The 14,443-nt window shown below is 48.4% G+C and overlaps 2 long non-coding RNA genes across 6 annotated transcripts; one reads left to right on the forward strand and one right to left on the reverse strand.

The window, feature by feature from the left end:
• Positions 1–12: 12 nt before the first annotated feature.
• LOC140638897 (uncharacterized) lies at positions 13–10,650 on the forward strand. 2 transcript variants are annotated; one of them, XR_012035841.1, is made up of 6 exons: positions 13–356; positions 5,286–5,386; positions 6,164–6,281; positions 6,815–6,880; positions 7,816–7,894; positions 8,567–10,650. It is a non-coding gene; the product is annotated as an uncharacterized lncRNA (long non-coding RNA). The 2 variants fall into 2 exon arrangements; XR_012035840.1 differs by lacking the exon at positions 8,567–10,650 and adding an exon at positions 8,276–8,432.
• Positions 9,871–14,443, reverse strand: LOC140638898 (uncharacterized). 4 transcript variants are annotated; one of them, XR_012035843.1, is made up of 3 exons: positions 13,266–14,432; positions 13,015–13,176; positions 9,871–11,433 (listed from the first exon to the last, which is right to left on the reverse strand). It is a non-coding gene; the product is annotated as an uncharacterized lncRNA (long non-coding RNA). The 4 variants fall into 4 exon arrangements; XR_012035844.1 differs by lacking the exon at positions 9,871–11,433 and having other exon boundaries at positions 12,207–13,176; positions 13,266–13,493; positions 13,901–14,432; XR_012035845.1 differs by lacking the exon at positions 9,871–11,433 and having other exon boundaries at positions 12,207–13,176; positions 13,266–13,493; positions 14,263–14,431.

The raw sequence follows: 14,443 nt of genomic DNA on the forward strand, positions 1-14,443 counted from the left end.
CGCGCCCACCCACTTCCGGGGTCGCGGGGGCAAGTGCCGCGGCGGTCTGGTGCGGCGGGGCTTCCGCGCGCTCCCGGGAGCCGGGCGGGCCTGCAGACCACCGACGCCCCCGTCGTCCCCGAGAGCCCCCTGCCGGCACCACCCCCCCGGCCCGTTGTCCCCTCAGGCCCCGACCCGTAGTACCTCAGGCCCCAGCGCGCCGACCCCTGAGGACCCTCCTCCCAGGACCCGCCTGCCAGGACCCGGCCCGCCGACCCCAGGACCCGCCTGCCAGGACCTGTCCCCCCGGGACCCGTCCCCCCGGACCCGGCCCGCCGTCTCCCCGGACCTGCCCGGCAGCCGCGTGTTCTCAGCACGTAAGGCGAGGAGGGGGCGGCCGGGAGGCCCTGGAGGGCAGAGGAGGAGAGCTGGCGGCTGCCCATGCCTGGGTGGTTCCCCCTCCAACTGAATGTCGCCTTTGAGCACGCAAACTCAAGGCTTTATCCTTCTCAGGAGAAATCCTCCAAACTTGTCATTGTGCGGGGACAGCATGGGGCTGTGGCAATAACAGGCCACTGTTTTGTTCAGACTCGTGTTGCCACGGACAGAAAACGTAATGGGAGGCGGCCAACCTAGCGCCTAGTGCTAGCTCAGATGAGAGTGCTCTCTGGCTGCCAGGCCCAGATGCAGGTGAGGCTCCTGCACCTCATTCCACCCAGTCGACAACCCCGGGAGCGACCCCCACAGTGAGGATGGAGATTAAAAAACAAACAAACAAAAAACAGACGTGACTGTTGGCAGGCCAGACACAGCCTGACATAGAGGGGGAAACCCTGTGGCTGGGACCCAGGTCGCCTCTCTGCTCTGGTTCTCGCCCCTGCTCCTTTCTGAGGCTGCAGACCAGCTGTGTTGTGGGAAGCCCCATATAGGCTAAGGCCAGCAGTGGGAGGAGAGGCAGAAAAGCCTCTGCTTCATCCTGGACAGTTTTGTGGTCTTGTGTGTAACCTTCAGCGTAGCTTTTGTGAACTGACTTAGTCTGGAGATGTGGGTTATTGTACACTGTATGTTTGTGTCTCCCTAGTATTCATACATCGAAACCTTAATCCCCAGTGGGGGTGGTGTTTGGTGATGAGGCCCTGGTGGTGCGTTATTGGGTCACAGAGGTGGAGCCCTCCTAAGAAGGTAGCACCCTTGGGGCAGCCCAGGTGGCTCAGCGGTTTAGCGCCGCCTTCAGCCCAGGGCGTGATCCTGGAGACCCAGGATCGAGTCCCACGAGGGGCTGCCTGCGTGAAGCCTGCTCCTCCCTCTGCCTGTGTCTCTGCCTCTCTCTCTGTGTGTCTCTTATGAATAAATAAATACAATCTTTAAAAAAAAAAGAAGAAGAAGAAGGTAGCGCCCTTATAAGAAACCCAGAAGAGCCCACGCCCCCTCCCCTTGTCAGGATACAGTGGGGTGGGGGGGCGGGGGCGGGGGTTGTCTTCCAGCCAGGAAGCAGGCTGTCACTGGACACGGGACCTGCCGGTGCCTGGATCTTGGACTTCCAGCTTCAGAGCTGCAAGAGCTCAGTGTTTGTGGTTTGAACACCCCCAGTCTGTGATATTTGTGTTATAGCGGCCCCAGCTCACAAAGACCCATGGCAGGAGGGCTCAGTGAGACAAGGGGGTGGTTCCTCGGAGGAAAAGGAGGTTCTATTAGCAGGAGGACAAGTAGCTGCCAGACAGCAGAGCAGTAGTCATCTAGAGATCAGGGGACCTCTATTCTGTTCAGTCGGTGACACTTTATAGCCATTTCTTCTACTTGGCCTCAGTTTCCATGTTAAAAGAAGCCTTGAGTTAGGAGTTCCCCGGAGCCCCTGCAGAGCACCTGTGCTGTGACACACAATTCATTCCAGTTTCCCTGAACTGACTCTCACCCAGTGGAACTTCTGGGGATCCAAGATTCCTCCCCCTGCCACCAACACTGCACCCCTCCTCCCTCCAGTTCTTTCAGCCCATGCAGAGGTGACTCTCTTCACTTATTGCCAGGACGCCTGCATTTTAAATCTGCCCTCACCACAGCTGAGAGTCCTCCTTCCTATTTCTGCTCTTTCATTTTATTTAAGACTTTTGTTTATTCTGTTCATGAGAGGTACAGGCAGAGGGAGAAGCAGGGTCCCTGTAAGGAGCCTGATGCAGGACTCCATCCCAGGACCCCGGGATCAGCCCTGAGCCAAAGGCAGACACTCAACCACTGAGCCACCCAGGCGCCCCTGCTCTTTCATTTTAACCTCCGTTTCTTGTGTCCTGTCTATCGTCCTTCCCACTTCTCTCCTGGGCCAGACACTAGTAGGTTCATATCCCACCCAGCTCCATAACTTAATATGAATTACTATACCTCTGAGCCTGTGTCCTCCTCTGTAAAATGGGAATAACACCATCCGTGTCTTTGGGCTGGAGGGAGGATGAAATGAGAAGGTACATGTAAAGCACTTACAAGCGCTCACATATTACTAGTGTTGTTATTATAGTCTCTGCATATTTGAGTTTGAGGCTCTTGGCCATTTGTGTCAAGTCTCAGAGTTTCAGAAGCAACACTGGGTTGAGAGGCATTCCAAATGATCGATAGAGGGCTGCTTTCAGGATGATGGACATTACTGTATCTGTCTCTCATTTTTGGGTCAGGGAGGGATGGCTGGATAGACATGCTGGACGGTCTTGATTTCCCCAACACTTGACCATCAGCCACAGGAGAGAGCTCAGGCTTTCCAAATCGCTGGCTCTTCCCCACCATTTCTACCTTCCATGGTATCCTCAATTTTGTGGCGCTTCTCTGAATCTTTAGGCTCCAGCCTTGGCAGAATTTGCTGCTGTGCCCCTCGCCCCATCGGACCTCTAAACTTCTCCTATGCAGCCCCCACTGTTACCACATGCCATACGCATCCTCCTTCCGCTGTCCATTCTCATGCAGCCATAAGTCTCAGATCATAGGTCATGTCTCACTAAACCCAGAGGAACACGGACATGGGTTATTTTTTTTTTTAAGATTTTATTTATTTATTTATTTATTTATTTATTTATTTATTTATTTATTTATGAGAGACACACAGAGAGAGCCAGAGACACAGGCAGAGGGAGAAGCAGGCTCCATGCAGGGAACCTGACATGGGACTCGATCCTGGGACCCCAGGATCACGCCAAAGGCAGGGGCCAAACCACTGAGCCACCCAGGGATCCAGACATGGGTTATTATGCCCTCATCTTGTATGTTCTTTATTCTGTGCCCGCCACATCCTGTCTTATTGTTTTCCTATATATATCCCTGACCACACTGCAATAAGTTTGAGGGAGTGACTTTCTTTTTTTTTTTTAATTTAATTTATTTATTTGAAAGAGAAAGTACCAGCAGGGGAAGTGGGGTAGAGGGAGAAGCAAACTCTGCACTGAGCAGGGAGTCCGATGTGGGACTCAATCCCAGGACCCTGGGATCATGACCTGAGCCAAACACAGATGCTCAACCACTGAGCCACCAAGGTGCCCCTATCCCTCCCTTTGTAAAGCCCACAAGTCAGATGTCTGCCTGTGAGCCTGGTACTGGTAAGGCAGGACCCTGGGCAGCATTGCTCAGGGACTTCAGCTACCCCTTGTCACCGCTCCATCAGTAGTGCCTCACTCCCACTAACCCACACTGTACAGAGTTATTAAGGTGCTAGAGGAAGCAGTTAAGAATGTGGCATTCCCCAACCCACTCTACCCATCCCCCCCGACTGAATCTCTGGCAGAGGAAAATTTGCTGAAACCATCTGTTGAAAAGGACAACTCCAAAGTTCATGTGCATGTCCTGATTCATCTAGGTAACGATGCCTTAAAGTGAAAAACTGTTTTTGTTTCTATGAAGAAACCTACAACACCTAAAATCTAAAACAGCAGCAAACAGTGAGCTAAACCTGGAAGCCAGTGTTAGCCACCATCTCCGTTGTCTGATTATCCAGACTCCCACAGACATGGCCAAGGCAAGGGTTCATTCAACAGCCATCTTTGGAGTTATGCCTAACCTACATGTTAGGTTAGTGCTAGCAATGCTGGGGATTCAAACTGGCTGAGAGACCTTTTTACCTGGAGCAGAAAAGGTCCAATCAGGGAGAAGGCATGAGAACTACACGAGAAGGCAGGAAGTACTATAACCCATAGAGGTGTATTTGAGCTGTGTGTATAAAGGTGTTTAATAAGAGGTGGAGGAGGGTAAAGTGATAAGGTCATTGGTAAAGTACAAGGGTCAGTAGTAGACAATACCCAGGTTAGTTTGCGAAACATAAACTACGCCCCAGGAAGCAACATAAAGCTTGCACTCATACCTTTAAAGTCCTGATTATTTATACACCAGTAGGTATACAGGTCTGTTTCTCTCCTGGGCCAGAGGCTTCTCACACAGGATGGACTTTGCACTCACTGTGTGCAGCACTCTGCACCAGACCACATGATGGCTCCTGGTTGACAGTAGTTTGAAGAACTTCTTATTGTTTTTTTTTTTTTTAAAGATTTTTAAGTAACTCTGCACCCAGTGTGGGGCTTGAACTCACAACCCCAAGATCAAGATCCACATGCTGCACCGATTGAGCCCCACCACGTGCCCAGGAATTTCTAATGGCCGCAAATTCACACAGACTGTTCAAAAATCAAACCATCATCTATGTTTTTACTTGCATGTAAAAGAAACATACTGTATATCTGATTCCAGAGATATAACTCGTCAGACAAGACACTTGTACCTAAAATGTCCTTCATTGTGTTTTTCCATCATTTACACAAATGAAGTTTATTATTAACATACTCTGGAGTGATGCTTCTTATCTCAAATCCCATCAACTCTCTTTCCAGCACCGAAATGGAGCTCTGCTGTTGGTTGCCACAGGTAGGCTCTGCCCTGGGTGGTGACTGATAAGGGAGTTCCTGGCCTCAGCTCTGCTGGGCTCACCACAGCTCTCCCAGGCAGGCAGAGCACCAAGAATGGGTGCCACCCCACCACTAGGCGTGAAAGCCAGGCCCAGGCTGGCTCTTCTGAGGCATTCTGGTATGCTTCTCTGTACCTCTCCAAAACCCAGTAATCTCTGGTGGCTAGGATTAGAATCAACTGTTGCTAACTCATTCCAAGAAGAAAAGCCTAAGGAAATTTCCAGATGCCCTTAAGAGTAAAAGGGATTGCTAGCTGGAAGAGATGCTAGGACGGGAGTTATAAACCTAGCTTTATGGCTACTCTAATTACAGATTTAAATGTGAAAAGCAAAACTTCTTGAAGAAATATAAGAAAATCTCTCTTTTTTTTAAACGTAGGCTCCACACCCAACATGGAACCCAACGTGGGGCTCACTCGTGACCATTAGATGAAGACCTGAGCTGAAATCAAGAGTCACTTCACCGACTGAGCTACCCAGGTGCCTCCATATAAGAAAATATCTTAAAAATATTGAGATAGGCAAGGATTTCTACAAAAGAGATGTAGAAAGCACCACCTATAACAGAAAAGATTATAAATTCAACTACTTTAAAGTCAAAAATGGGTCTTTATCAAGACACCATTAAAAGGGTAAAAAGGCCAGTCACAGAACAGAAGATATCTGCAACACACATAACCAACAAAGGGCTAGGATCCAGAACATAGGAAGAACTGCCAGTCAGTAAGAAAAAGACAGACATTTAAATTGTTTATTTTTTAATTTTAAAGATTTTATTTATTTATTTATTTGACACATTGAGAGAGAGGCAGAGACTCAGCAGAGGGAGAAGCGGGCTCCCTGCGGGGAGACTGATGCGGGACTTAATCCCAGGATCCTGGGATCACCACCTGAGCCAAAGGTGGAAGCTCAACCACTGAACCACCGAGGTGCCCCCAGACATTTAAATTGTGAAAAAGGTAAAGGACCTGAACAGGCACTTAAGAAGAAAGCGGAACTACAAATGGCTAACAGACCTGACAAAATGCTCGATTTTAGCTAGAAAGCAGGGGAATAGGAATTAAACCCACAAGGAGTTGCCTATAGGTTATGCCAAGTGGAAGTATAAGTTGCTGCTACCCCTGGGGAAGTCAGTCTGACACTATCCAGTGAACCTGAAGCTAGGCCCGTCCTGTGGTCAGCAGTGCCTTTACCAGTACACACTTCGGGAGCACATATGAGAACATTCTCAGCAGCATTGTTTCTAACGGCCCCCAGGGTCCATCAGCAGTGGAACAGATGAATGTGATCTAGTCATACGGCGGGATATTATCAGTAACAAAAAATGAAATGCAACTCGATGCAAAAATGCGGGTGAATCTAGAACATATGGGGAGTAAAAAAAGCTAGCCTAAAGGAGTATATGTGATCCCTTTTATATGTGATGTTCGAAAATAGGCAAGAATTACAATGTTTGCAGATGTATATTTTTGGTAAAAATATAAAGATAAGGAAGTGGTTACCATAACATTACCATAAAAACCAGGGTGCGGATGCCTTTGGAGCACCAAGGGGATGTGCAGAGGCTTTGGGATTACCGCCAGTGTTTTAGTTCTTGACCAGGGCAGTGGTTATGTCAGTTTTGCTTTATGATAACTCACAACATTTATGTCTCAGACAGACTTCTCTATTATATTTTATAATTTAAAAAGGCGTGGTTTTTTTTTTTAAGGACATATGGTAAAAGCAACTATCCTAGTTCTACATGAATGAGATAACTTACTAGTGACAGTATCACACAGGATTTTAAAAAATGTTGTAAAAAAAAAAAAAATAAAAAAAAAAAAAATAAAAAATGTTGTAGCTCAAACAATCCAGAAAAAAGACAAGATGATGAGCCCTGGAAATCTGTTTTGTTGGCACAGGGAGCATTGGCATGATGGGGACACCGTGGTGATAGCAACACAAAAAGAAGTTTGAGTCATTTTCAGAAAAGTAAGAGTGAAAAATGTTTTCTAAACATTTCATGGGTGTATCTCTGATTGGAAATCTGCACATAAAACCAAGTTAATGAATATTACAAATTGACATCCATTTCATTTTTATTCTCAAAAAGTTGAGCCCAAGTCAGCCACATCTTTTCTGGGAGCTTCCCCTGGGAAAGAAGAGTGCAGCCTGTGTTGGGCCAGTCCCAGTGGCTGTTACCAGCCCCATCTGACAGTGCTCAAAGGCACAGCTAGATAAAGTGATTTATCAGTGTCCACACAGCTGGGTTGCAGACTGAAAGGTGGAAGGGAATCCATAGCAGTGGGTCTTGTGTAACTCATAGAATCCACAGCAGGTTAGAAAACCAGGTTCAGGGATCCCTGGGTGGCGCAGCGGTTTAGCGCCTTCCTTTGGCCCAGGGCGCGATCCTGGAGACCCGGGATCGAATCCCATGTCAGGCTCCCGGTGCATGGAGCCTGCTTCTCCCTCTGCCTATGGCTCTGCCTCTCTCTCTCTGTGTGTGACTATCATAAATAAATAAAAAATTAAAAAAAAAAACAAGGAGAATTTAAGCTCAAATTTAAAAAAAAAGAAAACCAGGTTCAGTAAACCAGCAGGAAGAGGGTACATGAGAGCCCAAATCACCATGCACATCCTGCCATCGTAACAGCCCCAGTATCATGGCCTCCACTCAGTTCCAGACCCTGGATGGTGCTGCTGCTGCCCTCTGCCCATTCCCTGTGTCTCGCTGCAGACCCAAAGTTCCAGGCTCGAGTATGCATTAACCAACATCCAGTTCCTTTGGTATGTCCTAGGGACTGGAGGTTTGAGGGAGCAAGGATCTCACCTTTTGGGGTCCCTGCCAAGATTCCCAGATCTCCTAGGCAACAGAGGTAGTTCTCACACAGAACAGTCAGAAATTGTCATTGTGATTTTCTCTTTAGAGGCAGGCAGTGGCAAGGCTGGGACCGGTGCCCAGGACGACATGAATTTCCAGTCCCCTCTGTTGCTTTGGACCTGATGGTGAGATGGGAGGCAAATACCAGTCACCAGTGGTGGTGTCCTCACCCTCTCGTATAGTCACAGGTGTCAGATCCCCAAGTGAACAGAAAGCTCACCCTAAAAAAAAAAAAAAAAAAAAAAAAAAAAGCTCACCCAGCTGTGTTGGCCTGGGGGCTGTAGGCAGGAACCTGCCGAGGTCTCCCACGCAAGAACCTGTCCCAACAGCAATTCCTAAGTTACTTTCAAACCACTGAACAGCAGGCCAAGGACAGTGTGGGTGCAGGTACAGAAAGAGCCCAGTTTCCTGCTCTAAAGAGCCTGTGGTCTAATCTCTTAAAACATCGGCTTGGGGCACCTGCACGGCTTGGCTAGTTGAGTATCTGCCTCTTGGTTTCCACTCAGGTCCTGACTTCGGAGTCGTGGGATCAAGCTCCGGGTTGGACTCCCAGCTCAGTGCAGAGTCTGCTTGTCCATCTCCCTCTGCTCCTCCCCCACCCTCTACGCTGTGCATACTCTCCCTCCCTCTCAAATTAAATTAAAAAAACAAACATCAGCTGTATGTTACTGCTGCCTTTAACGTAAGGTCTTATTATAGAATTCCCGAATTCCTCTTTCTGGTCTCCTACTGTATTTCCAAGTACATGTTTTAAGGATGAAGTGTTCTATGATCTTTTCCCAATTTATATTTTGCAGCTGTTGTCACTCATTATCCCTAAATGGTGAAGATCACCAATTAAAGGAAGCTTAAGGAAATTGAACTTCGGGGTTGTTTGACAGGCTGATTTGCTGCCTGGTATAGTGCTTTAGGCATTGTGAGTACTCAGTAAATGCTGGAGAGTGGTTGGACGTGGGGCAGGTAGTGGAAGTGATTTGGAGAAATGTGAGACAGAATGAACTTGATTGAGGTATGGAGAGGCCTCTATAGGTAGCCAATATGCCTCCTGATCCAAAAGACATGAAATTGAGGAAAAAAATATATAAAGGAAATTTCTCCAGAAACCAAAAAGGACCAGGGAAGGGACCAGAGCAGGGTGGGATCCCTGACCAGGGCCTCTGGATGGGCAGGAATGCAGGCAAGCTGACCCTGAAACCGCACCAGGGTCCACTCCCAGCCCAGATGGAAAGGAGAGGTTGGACACTCAGGTGCATTAGCCAGGCCGCTGCCGCAAGGGCTCAGACTGTTGGCCTTACTTGACAAAGGCTGACCCTGGGGCTTGGGGAGGTCACATTGCCTAGAGGCAGCTGGGATTCAGCCTTCAGGCATTGACCCCAGAGCCTCATCCCTACTGACTGCCTCTCTGCGTAGTTTTAGGGTTTCCCTGATGGGGCTCCGTGAGGGGGGGCGGCGAATAAAGGGGCGAGGATGTGAGTGAAGCACAAGCCGGGAATGTCAGATGCAACAGCCCAGGACCCGCAGGGAGGCGGCGTGGCTGGGGCCGGGGAGACGTGAGGCAAGTAACAGTGAGCTCAGAGAGCCTGCAGGGCCAGGCCCATGGAGCCCCAGGGCACACGTTACTATGAAGCTGCACAAGCGTGGCTGCAGGTGCAGAGGGTCAGACATCTGCATAATGCCCACTGCTTTCAGTAAGTGGCTGTGGAGACAGACCCCGAGTGGCCCCGTGATCTCTGCCCACTCTGTAGTCCCCTCCTGTGATGTGGGCTGGCCCGTGGCTCCCCTCTAGCTAGTAGAATACTGCAGAGACGTGGGGAGTGTACAAGATGTAATTAAGGTTCGAAATCCGTAGATTTTGAGTTAATTGGAAGGGAGATGATCCTGGGTGAGCTTGGGTTAGATAACAGCCCTTTCAAGGGGGACTTGGTCTCTTCTGAGGCTAGAAACTCACTCCTGCCATCCTTGCAGAGGCAAACAGCCATGTTATCAATGGCCTCTGGGGACGGCCCTGGGGCAGGGGACCTCTGGCAGCCTTTAGGATCTGAGGGTGGCTGAAACAGCCAGTGAGAAGCTAGGGAAGTGAGTCCATCCAACAGCCCAACGGCCCAGCAGTGAATCTTTCCCCACTCGGGCTTCCAGGTGGGTACACAGCCTGACCACATGTTGGCTACGGGCTCATGAATTGTTTTAAGTTGCTCAATCTGTGGTACTGTGTCGTGTAGCCTAGAAAATGAATACAGTAGGAGATTTCTAACATACGTGTACGTGTTGATTTTCCCAGCACAAATGGGGACCGGCAGGCAGAGGGAGTGGGAGAAGCAGGCTCCCCATTGAGCAGAGAGCCTGACATGGGGCTTGATCCCAGGACTCTGGGATCATGACCTGAGCCAAAGGTAGACGCTTAACCATTTTTTAAAAGATTTTATTTATTTATTCATAAGAGACAGAGAGAGGCAGAGACACAGGCAGAGGGAGAAGCAGGCTCCATGCAGCAAGCCCACGGTGGGACTCGATCCCGGGTCTCCAGGATCACGCCCTGGGCCAAAGTCAGCAATAAACCGCTGAGCCACCGGGGGTTCCTGATACTTAACCATTTGAGCCACCCAGGTGCCCCTGGACTGGTGATTATTCACAAAAACAGGCAGGTGCCTGTTGCAGTGCTCACACACAAAAGCCAGGTAAGGAGCGGGCTTCAGGACGCCTGGGTGACTCATCGGCCGAGCATCTGACTTCAGCTCAGGCGTGATCCCGAGATCCCGGAATTGAGTGCCACATCGGGCTCCTGAGGAGCCTGCCTCTCTCTCTGCCTATGTCTCTGCCCCTCTCTTTGTGTGTCTCTTGAATAAATAAATAAAATCTTAAAAAAAAAAAAAAAAAAAAGGAACAGGCTTCACTACATATTCCCAGGTCGGTAATACATCACCCAAGTGTCCTGAAGAGAAGACATCACCATGAAGATTCAGTCCTTCATTTCTGGGTAATAAAATTTCTAGAGATCTTGCTAATCTTAATGCAACGCTAATAAGGCAAACATAAATTTTTAATAATACTAACAGATGAAGTCACAATTTTGTAATGACAGGACTAGGTTAATCAATTATAAAAAATACCCAAAGATGGGTTTTGGAATACCCCTCAGCAAGACTTTAAAAATGCATTGTTATAGGGGCACCTGGCTGGCTTAGCCAGTAGAGCATGCGACTTTTTTAGGGAGAGAGGAAGTGCATGTGCACAGGGTAGGGGATGGGGGAGGGTAGGGAAGTGGGTGAGGAGAGGGAGAGAATCCTAAGCAGACTCCCCACTGAGCATAGAGCCTAATGCGGGGCTTGATCCCACAACCCTGAGACCGTGACCTGAGCTGAAACCAAGAGTCAGATGCTTAACCAGCTGCACCCCCTAGGTGCCCTGAGCATGTGACTCTTGATCTCAGGGTTGTAAGTCTGAGCCCCATGTTGCATGTAGAGATTACTTAAAAATAAAATATTTTTTAAAAGATGTATTGTTGGGCACCTGGGTGGCTCAGAGGTTGAGTATCTGCCTTTGGTTGTGGTTGTGATCCTAGGGTTCCTGGGATCGAGTCCTGCATCAAGCTCTCCACAGAGAGCCTGCTTCTCCCAGTGCCTATGTCTCTGCCTCTCTGTGTCTCTCTTGAATAAATCAGGAAAATCTTAAAAAAAAAGAAAAAAAAAGATGCATCATTTTAGGGGAGACATAAAGTTGCAAAGAACTTAAATCTATGTGAAGGGTGTGGGTTTTACAAATCTGACTGATGCAGGAAATGACATTTCTAAAAAGCAAATTTAGTCTGATGGCCTAGCTCCAGCCCTCACCAAGAATCCATCTGTAACCAAAATGTCCTAACTTGGCTAGTTATAGATGGTACCCTTTTTTGTTTGGGGCCTTTAACCTTGGAAAAATACCAAAATAAATATAGCTGTAACTCTAGCAAGGTTTTTTGTTTTTTTGTTGTTTTTTTTTAAGTAAAGGAAATTGGGATACCTGGATGGCTCAGCGGTTAAGTGTCTACCTTCAGCTTAGGGCATGATCCTGGAATCCTGGGATCAAGTCCCATATCGGGCTCCCTGCATGGAGCCTGCTTCTCCCTCTGCCTATGTCCCTGCCTCTCTCTCTCTGTGTCTCTCATGAATAAATAAACAAAATCTTAAAAAAAAAAAAAAAAGGAAAAAACCTCTCTTTTTTCAAAAAGTAAAGGGAATCATGAAGATGATGTTGATAGTTATCTTTTTTTAAGATTTTATTTATTTGGGCAGCCTGGGTGGCTCAGTGGTTTAGCGCTGCCTTCAGCCCAGGGCGTGATCCTGGAGACCCAGGATCGAGTCCCATATCAGGCTCCCTGCATGGAGCCTCCTTCTCCCTCTGCCTGTGTCTCTGCCTCTCTCTCTTCCTCTCTCTGTCTCTCATGGATAAATAAATAAAATATTAAAAAAAATATATTATTTTTTTATTTGGGGGAGAGCACAGGCAGGGGGAGAAGAAGAGGCAGAGGGAGAAGCAGACGCCCTGCTGAGCAGGAAGCCCGATGTGCGGACCTGAGCCAAAAGCTGACTGAGCCCCCCAGTCGACCCAATGATGATGATATTTGGTGAGAAATTAGTACATGCTTTCTGTGCTGAGGTGTTTGCAATAACTAACCATGCCCTATTTATAACAGGTTAAGTTGTTGAAGAGAATTACATTATTTGTAGCTGTGTTTTAGATGTGAAAAGAAAGATTTGTGAAATTTGATTCATAAGAGCTTAAACTGAGTATTAAAAAAGTATAGGGAATGTGGATGTCCTCTTCATGCCTGATGCTCTGGGATAGTTAGGAACCTACATAGTCAACCAGGGAAAGATCTGGGTTCCAAAATCTGAGATGGGGCCTGGCCTTCCATCAAACAGAGACATCTCTTCTATTATAGTAAGAGAACAGAGGGCCTGGGCATCTCCATGGAGATGCAGAGATCTCCAAGTAAAAAAAAAAGCAAATTGTCCACGAGGGGGAAAAGTCAAACCTAGTAAATCACATGTGCATCTAATTCCTAGGAAAGGATCACCAGATCCGCTAGAAACCCTTTCCTGTGTTACGTATGGGGACAGAAGGACTGTCCTTTCTTACTTGATGTCAATGCAGATTCCTGTACAAGGTTCCGGGCAGTACCCAGTGCTTGGAGACAGTGGCCACGTGCCATGCTGGATGCCCACTCCGTGCCACACACACACACACACACACACACACACACAATCACCTCTCACAAAAATCTGATGAGGTTGCTACAGTTATGACCCCATTTGACAGGTGAGGAAACAGCCCTAGGTGGGCTCCAGGTTAGTGGGTCCAGGGAATGGAGGTCTGGAATTTGGACAGCCTGACATCCTGGAGCCTGTTGACTCTGTCTGGGAAGGAGGATCTGTCAGAAACAATAACAAAACCAGTCAACTCAGGTTCCCTGGGAAAACGTGCCAAGTGAGTGATGTGGGAGGAGGAGGAAGGGCTGACCTGCGTAGGGGCTGCTTCTCATGGTCAGTAGCTCTCGGATGCTACACTGAAGAGCTTGGATTTTGTGCTGCAGGCAGTGGAGGACCGCTGACTCGTTTGAGCAATGAGAGCAGAGCACAGCAGCTCCGAAGGGTGATTCTTCCCAGCTTGGTATGGGAGGAGCCCAGAGAGCCTGGATATGCTCAGGAGGCTTGGCGGTGACAGAGGGACAAGAAGGTTGTGTCATCTCTAAAAGAAAGACCTCACAATTACATCTAAATAAGGTTTGGGTTTTGTTGTGTTGTGTTGTGTTGTGTTTTTTTTTTTTTTTTTTTAAAGGAGAGACTACACGTCCTGGCTCCTGTGCGTCCTGGCTCCTGTGTGCAGGCATATGGGAGGGGGATGTATTTTCACTGCAGGAGGCTTCTCTGAAACTAGAAGACTAAGGGTTGCATATGGGTAGCACCACAGACCACATGTTGTTCTGCAGTATCCAGTTTTTCTCACTGTAATGATGTGAACTTCAGATAGGAGCTCAGATTGGAAAGCGGATTCCTCAGCGATGCGGTATGTGGGATGCAGTGAGGAGCCAGTCTGCATTTCACACCCATGACAACTTTTGGCCTGCAGCAGTCAGGTAGATGAACAGGACCCACCATGGACAGAGTGGGCCCTGCTGGGCTTCTCCCAACAGCTCTTGCTTTTCTGGATCCTGCCACCAGTCTTATGCTCAGCTCCTGGCACCCCCTCTCTCCTGGCAGAGGTGTAATGTACATTTCCCTTCTTAGGTCTATGTTGGAACTCCGGAAGGAACTTGACCGAGAAAAGTCAGGGCAACAACCCATAGAAATGAATGAATGATGGTTGTGAAGGGCGCTTGCTCTGATGAGGGGGCCATCACCTCATGGATAAGGCTACAATCCTTGCTCCACCTGTCCCTACTGACAGTTTCCTGGGACACAGGATGAAACCTGGCACCGGGCTTTTGTCTTTGGTGCCGGTCACATTTTGTCCTTACCTGGCTCACCCTACTTTTCCTACCTCTCATAAGTCATGGATTTGACCAGGGATGGCGTTAGCGGTGTTATTAAAAGGGCTTTGTCTTAACTGCCAGAGACTGAGTCTCATGGGTGGTGCCTCCAGCCTCTTCCTGGTGGCTGGACTCCATGCTCAGAACTTGAGAATCTTGGAACAGGGGA

This window comes from Canis lupus, chromosome 8 (genome assembly GCF_048164855.1).
Source record: "Canis lupus baileyi chromosome 8, mCanLup2.hap1, whole genome shotgun sequence".
Taxonomy (NCBI): Eukaryota; Metazoa; Chordata; class Mammalia; order Carnivora; family Canidae; genus Canis; species Canis lupus.